This window comes from Pleurodeles waltl, chromosome 11 (assembly GCF_031143425.1).
Source record: "Pleurodeles waltl isolate 20211129_DDA chromosome 11, aPleWal1.hap1.20221129, whole genome shotgun sequence".
NCBI lineage: Eukaryota > Metazoa > Chordata > Amphibia > Caudata > Salamandridae > Pleurodeles > Pleurodeles waltl.
Genome location: NC_090450.1, coordinates 977,690,053 through 977,704,018, shown reverse-complemented (window position 1 = coordinate 977,704,018; position 13,966 = coordinate 977,690,053).

Genomic DNA, 13,966 nt, shown 5'->3' with positions numbered 1-13,966 from the left:
TCTGTAAGGTTGTAACATTTTAAAATAAAGTTTTTAAAAACTGAAGGGTTGTGGGATACAACCACAGTTTTTACCAACAAAAAAGATGTCTGCATGACATTTACAGAGCTGGACTGGTAACCCAATATAGCACTAGAAAAAAATGTAATAGCAGTCAAAAATTGCACCGAGTAAGCATATTGAACACGCCTGGCAGTCTCACGCGGCCCCTGGTTTGTGGAGATTCCTCCCCCATAAACATGTTTGCAATAATTAGGTCAAATAGTGCGTTTCGAGGTAACATTTAAAGAAAATCAATGGATTTTACAGGCAATTTTGATGGCAAACTGATTTATTGCTTTACTCTAAGGCAAGCTACTGTATTCAGAAGCACATTTCTCTGTTGCAGTAAATCAGGTATGCGGCTGTAATAAACACTGTTTGTCCTGGCACAATACAATTGGTACACGAGAGACTGGCTTGGGAGAAAATGTCTCTTTCAGAGACATTTGCTTCTCGAACCAGGCTGCTGTGAGTATCTCTTGTGACTTTTTTCAAAGTAAAATGTGGCCTTGTGTGAAAAAGTCATACAATATATCTGCAAACCACAAATCACATTTCATACTAGAAGGGTAATTTCGCACTTTCTTGAAATTTCTCTGCCAATCTGGGAAAAAGTTACACAAATTCCCCATAATCGGGCCAGTTTTCACAGAACTTCCAATTTTAAAGTGTAATTGGTCAGTGTTGCTCTGGGGTGTAAAGCACCACATCCAGGCCAGTGTTGCCTGGGGGTGTAAAGCACCACATCTAGGCCAGTGTTGCCTTGGGATGTAAAGCACCACGTCCAGGCCAGGGTTGCCTGGGGGTGTAAAGCACCACATCTAGGCCAGTGTTGCCTGGGGGTGTAAAGCACCACATCCAGGCCAGGGTTGCCTTGGGGTGTGCAGCACCACATCTAGGCCAGTGTTGCCTGGGGGTGTAAAGCACCACATCCAGGCCAGTGTTGCCTTGGAGTGTAAAGCACCACATCTAGGCCAGTGTTGCCTGGGGATGTAAAACACAACATCATGGGCCAGTGTTGCCTGGGGGTGTAAAGCACCACCCACATCCAGGCCAGTGTTGCCTTGGAGTGTAAAGCACCACATCTAGGCCAGTGTTGTCTTGGGGTGTAAAGCACCACATCTAGGCCAGTGTTGCCTGGGGGTGTAAAACACTACATCATATGCCAGTGTTGCCTGGGGGTGTACAGCACCACATCCAGGCCAGTGTTGCCTTGGAGTGTAAAGCACATCATCCAGGCCAGTGTTGCCTTGGGGTGTAAAGCATCACATCTAGGCCGGGGTTGCCTGGGGGTGTAAGCACCACATCCAGGCCAGTGTTGCCTGGGGGTGTAAAGCACCACATCCAGGCCAGTGTTGCTTCGGGTGCAAAGCACCACATCCAGGCTTGGGGTGTAAAGCACCACATCCAGGCCAGTGTTGCCATGGGATGTAAAGCACCACATCTAGGCCAGTGTTGCCTGGGGGTGTAAAACACCACATCCAGGCCAGTGTTGCCTTGGGATGTAAAGCACCACATCCAGGCCAGTGTTGCCTGGGGGTGTAAAGCACCACATCCAGGCCAGTGTTGCCTTGGGTTGTAAAGCACCACATCCAGGCCAGTGTTGCCCTGGGGGTGTAAAGCACCACATCTAGGCCAGTGTTGCCTGGGGGTGTAAAACACCACATCCAGGCCAGTGTTGCCTTGGGATGTAAAACACCACATCCAGGCCAGTGTTGCCTGGGGGTGTAAAGCACCACACCCCACATCCAGGCCAGTGTTGCCTTGGGATGTAAAGCACCACATCCAGGCCAGTGTTGCCTGGGGGTGTAAAGCATCACATCCAGGCCAGTGTTGCCTTGGGATGTAAAGCACCACATCCAGGCTTGTGTTGCCTGGGGGTGTAAAGCATCACATCCAGGCCAGTGTTGCCTGGGGGTGTAAAGCGTCACATCTAGGCCAGTGTTGCCTTGAGATGTAAAACACCACGTCCAGGCCAGGGTTGCCTTGGGGTGTAAAGCACCACATCTAGGCCAGTGTTGCCTGGGGGTGTAAAGCACCACATCCAGGCCAGGGTTGCCTTGGGGTGTAAAGCACCACATCTAGGCCAGTGTTGCCTTGGGGTGTAAAGCACCACATCCAGGCCAGTGTTGCCTGGGGGTGTAAAGCACCACATCTAGGCCAGTGTTGCCTTGGGATGTAAAGCACCACGTCCAGGCCCTGGTTGCCTTGGGGTGTAAAGCACCACATCTAGGCCAGTGTTGCCTGGGGGTGTAAAGCACCACATCCAGGCCAGGGTTGCCTTGGGGTGTAAAGCACCAAATCTAGGCCAGTGTTGCCTTGGGGTGTAAAGCACCACATCCAGGCCAGTGTTGCTTTGGGGTGTGCAGCACCACATCTAGGCCAGTGTTGCCTGGGGGTGTAAAACACAACATCATGGGCCAGTGTTGCCTGGGGGTGTATAGCACCACATCCAGGCCAGTGTTGCCTTGGAGTGTAAAGCACCACATCTAGGCCAGTGTTGCCTTGGGGTGTAAAGCACCACATCTAGGCCAGTGTTGCCTGGGGGTGTAAAACACAACATCATAGGCCAGTGTTGCCTGGGGGTGTACAGCACCACATCCAGGCCAGTGTAGCCTTGGAGTGTAGAGCACCTCATCCAGGCCAGTGTTGCCCTGGGGGTGTAAAGCATCACATCTAGGCCGGGGTTGCCTGGGGGTGTAAAGCACCACATCCAGGCCAGTGTTGCCTGGGGGTGTAAAGCACCACATCCAGGCCAGTGTTGCTTCGGGTGCAAAGTACCACATCCAGGCTTGGGGTGTAAAGCACCACATCCAGGCCAGTGTTGCCTTGGAATGTAAAGCACCACATCTAGGCCAGTGTTGCCTGGGGGTGTAAAACACCACATCCAGGCCAGTGTTGCCTTGGGATGTAAAGCACCACATCCAGGCCAGTGTTGCCTGGGGGTGTAAAGCACCACACCCCACATCCAGGCCAGTGTTGCCTTGGGATGTAAAGCACCACATCCAGGCCAGTGTTGTCTGGGGGTGTAAAGCATCACATCCAGGCCAGTGTTGCCTTGGGATGTAAAGCACCACATCCAGGCCAGTGTTGTCTGGGGGTGTAAAGCATCACATCCAGGCCAGTGTTCCCTTGGGGTATAAAGCACCACATCTAGGCCAGTGTTGCCTGGGGGTGTAAAGCACCACATCCAGGCCAGTGTTGCACTGGAATGTAAAGCATCACATCTAGGCCAGTGTTGCCTGGGGGTGTAAAGCACCACATCCAGGCCAGTGTTGCCTGGGGGTGTAAAGCACCACATCCAGGCCAGGGTTGCCTTGGGGTGTAAAGCACCACATCCAGGCCAGTGTTGCCTGGGGGTGTAAAGCACCACATCCAGGCCAGTGTTGCCTTGGGATGTAAAGCACCACGTCCAGGCCAGGGTTGCCTTGGGGTGTAAAGCACCACATCCAGGCCAGGGTTGCCTTGGGGTGTAAAGCACCAAATCTAGGCCAGTGTTGCCTTGGGGTGTAAAGCACCACATCCAGGCCAGTGTTGCCTTGGGGTGTGCAGCACCACATCTAGGCCAGTGTTGCCTGGGGGTGTAAAACACAACATCATGGGCCAGTGTTGCCTGGGGGTGTAAAGCACCACATCCAGGCCAGTGTTGCCTTGGAGTGTAAAGCACCACATCTAGGCCAGTGTTGCCTTGGGGTGTAAAGCACCACATCTAGGCCAGTGTTGCCTGGGGGTGTAAAACACAACATCATAGGCCAGTGTTGCCTGGGGGTGTACAGCACCACATCCAGGCCAGTGTTGCCTTGGAGTGTAAAGCACCTCATCCAGGCCAGTGTTGCCCTGGGGGTGTAAAGCATCACATCTAGGCCGGGGTTGCCTGGGGGTGTAAAGCACCACATCCAGGCCAGTGTTGCCTGGGGGTGTAAAGCACCACATCCAGGCCAGTGTTGCTTCGGGTGTAAAGCACCACATCCAGGCCAGTGTTGCCTGGGGGTGTAAAGCACCACATCTAGGCCAGTGTTGCCTTGGGATGTAAAGCACCACGTCCAGGCCAGGGTTGCCTTGGGGTGTAAAGCACCACATCCAGGCCAGGGTTGCCTTGGGGTGTAAAGCACCAAATCTAGGCCAGTGTTGCCTTGGGGTGTAAAGCACCACATCCAGGCCAGTGTTGCCTTGGGGTGTGCAGCACCACATCTAGGCCAGTGTTGCCTGGGGGTGTAAAACACAACATCATGGGCCAGTGTTGCCTGGGGGTGTAAAGCACCACATCCAGGCCAGTGTTGCCTTGGAGTGTAAAGCACCACATCTAGGCCAGTGTTGCCTTGGGGTGTAAAGCACCACATCTAGGCCAGTGTTGCCTGGGGGTGTAAAACACAACATCATAGGCCAGTGTTGCCTGGGGGTGTACAGCACCACATCCAGGCCAGTGTTGCCTTGGAGTGTAAAGCACCTCATCCAGGCCAGTGTTGCCCTGGGGGTGTAAAGCATCACATCTAGGCCGGGGTTGCCTGGGGGTGTAAAGCACCACATCCAGGCCAGTGTTGCCTGGGGGTGTAAAGCACCGCATCCAGGCCAGTGTTGCCTTGGGATGTAAAGCAACACATCTAGGTCAGTGTTGTCTGGGGGTGTAAAGCACCACATCCAGGCCAGTGTTGCCTTGGAGTGTAAAGCACCACATCTAGGTCAGTGTTGTCTGGGGGTGTAAAGCACCACATCCAGGCCAGTGTTGCCTTGGGGTGTAAAGCACCACATCTAGGCCAGTGTTGCCTTGGAGTGTAAAGCACATCATCCAGGCCAGTGTTGCCCTGGGGGTGTAAAGCATCACATCTAGGCCGGGGTTGCCTGGGGGTGTAAAGCACCACATCCAGGCCAGTGTTGCCTGGGGGTGTAAAGCACCACATCCAGGCCAGTGTTGCACTGGGATGTAAAGCATCACATCCAGGCCAGTGTTGCCTGGGGGTGTAAAGCATCACATCTAGGCCAGTGTTGCCTGGGGGTGTAAAGCACCACATCCAGGCCAGTGTTGCCTGGGGGTGTAAAGCACCACATCCAGGATAATGTGTTGCACTGGGATGTAAAGCACCACATCTAGGCCAGTGTTGCCTGGGGGTGTAAAGCACCACATCCAGGCCAGTGTTGCACTGGGGTGTAAAGCATCACATCCAGGCCAGTGTTGCCTGGGGGTGTAAAGCACCACATCCAGGCCAGTGTTGCCTTGGGATGTAAAGCATCACATCCAGGCCAGTGTTGCCTGGGGGTGTAAAGCACCACACCCCACATCCAGACCAGTGTTGCCTTGGGATGTAAAGCACCACATCCAGGCCAGTGTTGCCTTGGGGTGTAAAGCATCACATCTAGGCCAGTGTTGCCTGGGGGTGTAAAGCACCACATCCAGGCCAGTGTTGCCTTGGGATGTAAAGCATCACATCTAGGCCAGTGTTGCCTTGGGATGTAAAGCATCACATCTAGGCCAGTGTTGCCTTGGGATGTAAAGCACCACATCTAGGCCAGTGTTGCCTTGGGATGTAAAGCATCTCATCCAGGCCAGTGTTGCCTTGGGGTGTAAAGCATCTCATCCAGGCCAGTGTTGCCTGGGGGTGTAAAGCACCACGTCCAGGCCAGTGTTGCCTTGGGATGTAAAGCACCACATCCAGGCCAGTGTTGCCTTGGGATGTAAAGCACCACATCCAGGCCAGTGTTGCCTGGGGGTGTAAAGCACCACATCCAGGCCAGTGTTGCCTTGGGATGTAAAGCACCACATCCAGGCCAGTGTTGCCTGGGGGTGTAAAGCATCTCATCCAGGCCAGTGTTGCCTTGGGATGTAAAGCACTACATCCAGGCCAGTGTTGCCTTGGGGTGTAAAGCACCACGTCCAGGCCAGTGTTGCCTGGGGGTGTAAAGCACCACATCCAGGCCAGTGTTGCACTGGAATGTAAAGCATCACATCTAGGCCAGTGTTGCCTGGGGGTGTAAAGCACCACATCCAGGCCAGTGTTGCCTGGGGGTGTAAAGCACCACATCCAGGCCAGTGTTGCCCTGGGGTGTAAAACACCACGTCCAGGCCAGGGTTGCCTTGGGGTGTAAAGCACCACATCTAGGCCAGTGTTGCCTGGGGGTGTAAAGTACCACATCCAGGCCAGGGTTGCCTTGGGGTGTAAAGCACCACATCTAGGCCAGTGTTGCCTTGGGGTGTAAAGCACCACATCCAGGCCAGTGTTGCCTGGGGGTGTAAAGCACCACATCTAGGCCAGTGTTGCCTTGGGATGTAAAGCACCACGTCCAGGCCAGGGTTGCCTTGGGGTGTAAAGCACCACATCCAGGCCAGGGTTGCCTTGGGGTGTAAAGCACCAAATCTAGGCCAGTGTTGCCTTGGGGTGTAAAGCACCACATCCAGGCCATTGTTGCCTTGGGGTGTGCAGCACCACATCTAGGCCAGTGTTGCCTGGTGGTGTAAAACACAACATCATGGGCCAGTGTTGCCTGGGGGTGTAAAGCACCACATCCAGGCCAGTGTTGCCTTGGAGTGTAAAGCACCACATCTAGGCCAGTGTTGCCTTGGGGTGTAAAGCACCACATCTAGGCCAGTGTTGCCTGGGGGTGTAAAACACAACATCATAGGCCAGTGTTGCCTGGGGGTGTACAGCACCACATCCAGGCCAGTGTTGCCTTGGAGTGTAAAGCACCTCATCCAGGCCAGTGTTGCCCTGGGGGTGTAAAGCATCACATCTAGGCCGGGGTTGCCTGGGGGTGTAAAGCACCACATCCAGGCCAGTGTTGCCTGGGGGTGTAAAGCACCACATCCAGGCCAGTGTTGCTTCGGGTGCAAAGCATCACATCTAGGCCAGTGTTGCCTGGGGGTGTAAAGCACCACATCTAGGGCAGTGTTGCCTGGGGGTGTAAAACACCACATCCAGGCCAGTGTTGCCTTGGGATGTAAAGCACCACATCCAGGCCAGTGTTGCCTGGGGGTGTAAAGCACCACACCCCGCATCCAGGCCAGTGTTGCCTTGGGATGTAAAGCAACACATCTAGGTCAGTGTTGTCTGGGGGTGTAAAGCACCACATCCAGGCCAGTGTTGCCTTGGAGTGTAAAGCAACACATCTAGGTCAGTGTTGTCTGGGGGTGTAAAGCACCACATCCAGACCAGTGTTCCCTTGGGGTGTAAAGCACCACATCTAGGTCAGTGTTGTCTGGGGGTGTAAAGCACCACATCCAGGCCAGTGTTCCCTTGGGGTGTAAAGCACCACATCTAGGCCAGTGTTGCCTTGGGGTGTAAAGCACCACATCTAGGCCAGTGTTGCCTTGGAGTGTAAAGCACATCATCCAGGCCAGTGTTGCCCTGGGGGTGTAAAGCATCACATCTAGGCCGGGGTTGCCTGGGGGTGTAAAGCACCACATCCAGGCCAGTGTTGCCTGGGGGTGTAAAGCACCACATCCAGGCCAGTGTTGCACTGGGATGTAAAGCATCACATCCAGGCCAGTGTTGCCTGGGGGTGTAAAGCATCACATCCAGGCCAGTGTTGCCTGGGGGTGTAAAGCATCACATCTAGGCCAGTGTTGCCTGGGGGTGTAAAGCACCACATCCAGGCCAGTGTTGCCTGGGGGTGTAAAGCATCACATCCAGGATAATGTGTTGCACTGGGATGTAAAGCACCACATCTAGGCCAGTGTTGCCTGGGGGTGTAAAGCACCACATCCAGGCCAGTGTTGCACTGGGGTGTAAAGCATCACATCCAGGCCAGTGTTGCCTGGGGGTGTAAAGCACCACATCCAGGCCAGTGTTGCCTTGGGATGTAAAGCATCACATCCAGGCCAGTGTTGCCTGGGGGTGTAAAGCACCACACCCCACATCCAGGCCAGTGTTGCCTTGGGGTGTAAAGCATCACATCTAGGCCAGTGTTGCCTGGGGGTGTAAAGCACCACATCCAGGCCAGTGTTGCCTTGGGATGTAAAGCATCACATCTAGGCCAGTGTTGCCTTGGGATGTAAAGCATCACATCTAGGCCAGTGTTGCCTTGGGATGTAAAGCACCACATCTAGGCCAGTGTTGCCTTGGGATGTAAAGCATCTCATCCAGGCCAGTGTTGCCTTGGGGTGTAAAGCATCTCATCCAGGCCAGTGTTGCCTTGGGGTGTAAAGCACCACATCCAGGCCAGTGTTGCCTGGGGGTGTAAAGCACCACATCCAGGCCAGTGTTGCCTTGGGATGTAAAGCACCACATCCAGGATAATGTGTTGCACTGGGGGTGTAAAGCACCACATCCAGGCCAGTGTTGCCTTGGGATGTAAAGCACCACATCTAGGCCAGTGTTGCCTGGGGGTGTAAAGCACCACATCCAGGCCAGTGTTGCCTTGGGATGTAAAGCACCACATCCAGGCCAGTGTTGCCTGGGGGTGTAAAGCATCACATCTAGGCCAGTGTTGCCTTGGGATGTAAAGCACCACATCTAGGCCAGTGTTGCCTTGGGATGTAAAGCACCACATCTAGGCCAGTGTTGCCTTGGGGTGTAAAGCATCACATCTAGGCCAGTGTTGCCTGGGGGTGTAAAGCACCACATCCAGGCCAGTGTTGCCTGGGGGTGTAAAGCATCACATCTAGGCCAGTGTTGCCTTGGGATGTAAAGCATCACATCCAGGCCAGTGTTGCCTTGGGATGTAAAGCATCACATCCAGGCCAGTGTTGCCTTGGGGTGTAAAGCACCACATCTAGGCCAGTGTTGCCTTGGGATGTAAAGCACCACATCTAGGCCAGTGTTGCCTTGGGGTGTAAAGCACCACATCTAGGCCAGTGTTGCCTTGGGATGTAAAGCACCACATCCAGGATAATGTGTTGCACTGGGATGTAAAGCACCACATCTAGGCCAGTGTTGCCTTGGGGTGTAAAGCACCACATCTAGGCCAGTGTTGCCTTGGGATGTAAAGCACCACATCTAGGCCAGTGTTGCCTTGGGGTGTAAAGCACCACATCTAGGCCAGTGTTGCCTTGGGATGTAAAGCACCACATCCAGGATAATGTGTTGCACTGGGATGTAAAGCACCACATCTAGGCCAGTGTTGCCTTGGGGTGTAAAGCACCACATCTAGGCCAGTGTTGCCTTGGGATGTAAAAAGAATCCTGTATAGGGTAAGACGACGGGCCAAAGTATTCAAATATATCTGAGGAGCGATCTGACATCGGCCATGGATAAGTGATAAATGGTTGTGCGATTCTCCACTCACTAAAAACCAGTGGGCAAACATGTTACAAAACAGGTGTAAATAGATTGCATAGGGATGTGCCCATTACTCCTATTTACATGAGAAGGAGTATTTTGTACACAATCTGCACCCAGAAGCACAGTGCACCATAGAGGCGACATCCTGAGAGTCCATTGCTTTTATGGGCAATTCCTTTTTCAAGGTATCTGCGGAGTGTCACGATCTGAGGGCCCCCCCCAGAGATGCAGGAGTAAGTTTTTTTAACCCAGTGCACCAATTCAAATTAGAACATAGGAAAGTTGGGGGCGCCATTTCAGAAAATGGAGTGCTCAGGGCTTTTACTCGCTGGTAAAAACCCGGAGCGTCAACATTCCAATGTTCTTTGTTCACACCAATAGCTGTGAACAAAGCCTCATGGAGCCTGAGGGGATTTTAATCCCCTCGGCGTCATGAGGAATTTGTTTTAATTTGATAGAACATTTCGGTGACAGAAAGTTCTTGAATCTGAGAGGAGCCACAAATGTCCTTCCACCCAGCGTTCCCGCAAATCTCCTGATAAAAATGGTACCTCACTTGTGTGGGTAGGCCTAGTGCCCACAACAGGAAATGCCCCAAAACACAACGTGGACACATCACATTTTCACAAAGAAAATAGAGCTGATTTTTGCAAAGAGGCCAGCTGTGGACTTTGGCTTCTAGCTCAGCCGGCACCTAGGGAAACCTACCAAACTTGCAAATTTTTTTTAAACTAGACACTTAGGGGAATCCAAGATGGGGTGACTTGTGGGGCTCTCACCAGGTTCTGTTACCCAGAATCCTTTGCAAACCTCCAAATGTGGCCAAAAAAAACCCTTTTTCCTCACATTTCGGTGACAGAAAGTTCTGAAATCTGAGAGGAGCCAACAGGAAATTCCCCAAAACACTATCTGGACACATCAAAATTATCAAATACAAAACTACCTCTTTTTGCGGGGGGGGCACCTGAGTTATTGGTCCTGGGCTCAGCAGCCATCTAGGGAAACCTACCAAACCCAGACATTTCTGAAAACTAGACACCCAGAGGAGTCCAGGCAGGTTTGACTTGCATGGATCCCCCAATGTTTCCTTACCCAGACTCCTCAACAAACCTCAAATTTAGCTAAAATAATCACATTATTCGCACATTTCTGTGTGGGATCACCGCACCGGGGCAAATTTCCTGCCACCCTCAGTCTCCCGGTAAAAATGATACCTCACTTGTGCAGATGGGCCAAGTGCCTGTGACAGGGAAGAACCAAAAACATGTTGAAATTGTCCAAAAGGGCAGTTTGAAAAAAAACATTTTTAGGCTGACAAGTGCATCAGAATTTTTATTGGTATAGATGAGACAATGCTGGGTGGTAGGAATTTTGTGGATTCCTGCAGATTCCGGAAGGTTCCATCACAAAAATGTGGGGAAAATGTGTGTTTTCCAGCAAAGTTAGAGGTTTGCAGGGCATTGTGGGTAAGAAAATGGTGCGTGGTGCATGTGAAGCACACTACCCTTGACTCACCCAGATGTTTAGTTTTCAGATGTGTCTAGGTCTTGTGGATTTTCTATAGGGCAGAGTCCCAAAGTCCAAAAAGTGCAGCCCTCACCATTTCACGTGGGACCATTTTGAGAGTTAGCCAAGCTCTCATGGCCTAAATGTAAAACCAAAATCCAAAATAATCAAATGTCCTCTTGCTTGCCGTGGGATAAAATGTTTTAGTGTGCGGGGGAGGGCTGAAAGACTGTTACCCCCTTCAGTTGGGGTGGGGGCATAACCAGGTCCATACTGGTTGGTAGCCACCACCCCAATATATATATATTTTTTAAACATTCCCTGGCATCTAGTGGACTTTCTGGCCCCAGGCTGTGGATTGGGGGTAATTGCCCCATCTGCCCACTGGTGGGTAGAACAACTTCGGCCCCATTTATTTGGGGTGGGGTATGGCCATACCCCCACCCTCTTATTTTGAAAAAAAAATCTTCCCTGGTCTCTGGTGGGCTTTCTGGGCCTTCCAGAAATAGGCTGATCTACCCCCAAGGGGGGCAGATATGGTCAACAGTAATATGCCCCCATGGGGAGTGACCCTTGCCCAAGGGGCTGCCCCCCAAACAAAACACACACATACACACACACCAATCCCTAGTGCCTAAGTGGTTTCTGCCCCCGTGGGCAGATTGACCTAATAGAAATAGGCCGATCTTCCCCCATGGGGAGCAGAAATGGCCTAAAATAAATTTGCCCCCCCCCAGGGGAGCGAACCTTGCCTAAGAGCTTGCTCCCGTTGTGTGAAATTGGCGCAAAAAAACTCCCCTGTGCCTAGTGGTTTCTGCCCCCCTTGGGGGCAGATCAGCCTAATAAAATAAATGTGTCCCACAGGGGAACGACCCTTGCCTCAGTGGTCGCTCCCCTTGCGTGAAATTGATGCAAAAACATAAAAATCCCTGGTGTCTAGTGGTTTCTGCCCCCTTGGGGGCAGATCGGCCTAACAAAAATAGGCTGATCTGCATGGCCTAAATACAATTTGCCCCCTAAGGGAACAACCCATGCCTCGCTCCTCATATATAAAAAACAAGAGTAAATATAACCAAAAATATATCTCTGGTGTCTAGGGGATTCCGATCCGCGAGGGGCAGGCCTCTGATGAGGTCAGTGCATGATTGCGCGCTGACGTCATCAGACGCCACGGGGCAGAGGGGTGCGGGGGTGGAAGGGGAAGCGATTTTCCTTCCAGCCCTGCAGTGGGGGCGCTGAGGCGAGGCTCAAGGGGGGAGCGCTAGCGCTACCCCCATGAGCTGGTAGCAGGATGTAACGGTTACATCCTTGGCGCCTCAGCGCCGCAGCCAAGGATGTAACCATTACGTCCTTGGCTCTCAAGGGGTTAAAGTCCCGACAAGACAAAATAAGTAGAGGAATAAATGCATCATCTCAATTTAAAGTAAAACTGCCACTATAAAGAAACAATAGCAACATGAAAGCTTTCACTTAAAGAATCAATAATGTTATGACAGCGACCATAACGCAAACAACAAAAACATGTCAGCCTAGACAGGAGGCAGACATGATGCTCGCAGTTCAGCAGGTGTCTAAAGCTTCACACTTTCTGATAGAAAGAGTTAACTGAATCTGCAAGCAATCATATGATAAAAGGAGAAGAGGTTTAAATAGGCCCTTTCACAGTGTTCTTCACAGGAGCTTCTATGTGCTCTCTAATCTACTGTAATCAAAGAGATTTTAGGACCTTGGAAAGACGTATTTGAGTGGATTCTGTATGGTACAAATCTGAATTTTAGTTCAATTCAGCATCATGCCAAATAATATTAAAGTGTGTGTTCCATTTTCAGGAAAAAAGGGCAGACAGGAACAGGTACATTTTATTTTGTCCAGGGCCACAATAAATCCTTAAGGTGACTGGGTAGAGGGGGTCATCTACTGAGGTAGGCAAAGAGGGAGAGGCTTAGACGGAGATCATTCCGTTTGCTAGACAACCTCAGGAATCTGTTTGGTTGGGGAGCCACTCTGGATCACCAGTTGAACTTAGGAATTGCAACCCAATTGCAAATTCAAGTTGGAATATCTCTGGAACAGAAAGGGCTTCAAGGTCAGTACCAAGGGTTCAAGCCGGAGGGTGATAATCTACAATCAGCTGGCAACAAACACCAGTTTCCCCATAGCTTGGAATGAAGGTAGTAGCCTCCCTCCACTGTTGCTCTGCCCGCCTTGGCCTGCTGATGAACAACAGAAAACCATAGATCTCCACTAATGGACTCAAATTGCCAAGTCCTCTGGAAAATGTATAGTATATGTCAGAAAAGGCCAACCAGGAGAAGAGCAGCACAGATCTCCTTTATAGTGAAAGGTGTTGTTCCCACTGCCCTACAGAAACTAATTATATCTGCATGTCATTAGCTCATCTAAGGCCCTCTATCACTTGGGGGTATTGCTTTGGCAATGAATGTTAGTATTTGCTGGTGTGTGGTAAAAGGACCCATGAAGAGGTAGAAAATATTGTAATTATGGAAACACAAACAATTCATATGTAAATCCCACAGCAAACAAAATATCACCCTTACATCAGTCTTACAACTCTTCACAATGAGAAAAAGGCTCCTGACTTGAAACAAAACAATGGATTGCAAATTACAATTGCTGGTCCAAGGTTCCGAGAAGACTGTTACAGATTCCAAGCAATTCCCCTTCAGTAAATCACAAATATTTACTGAGACATTCCTAAGTTCAATAAAAATTCAAGACGTTTGGACTTTTTGTGCTGGGACTTTCGAAGAATGGTTACTGCATTATACAATAGCTGTCTACACCCATTTGGCTCGATATCTCTGATGCAGCCAGTTTGCCCTTAGTAATAAGGGTCCAGGTTTACAAACCAATTTTTCATTCACAAATGCTTTTTGCAATGTACTAAACACATTTTTAGGAATCAGTAGCTTCTTACCAGCTCCTAAAATGGGATGACAAACGGAGAAGGAATCCATATTTGTAAGGGGGGTGCTGTAGGAAATCCATCTAAATAGAGACTCCAAGCCACATGTATCAATGGTTTAGAACTGAAATTGTGATTGTAAACCACTGAAAAGTTACTGACCCCCTAAGATAGGCCACTTGCAAAAGGGAATCGGTCCTTTGGAAACCATTGCCCCTTTGATGAATGTTAAAAAACAGTTTTCTGGGAGTAGGCAGTGGTCCACAAGACCATTGAAATC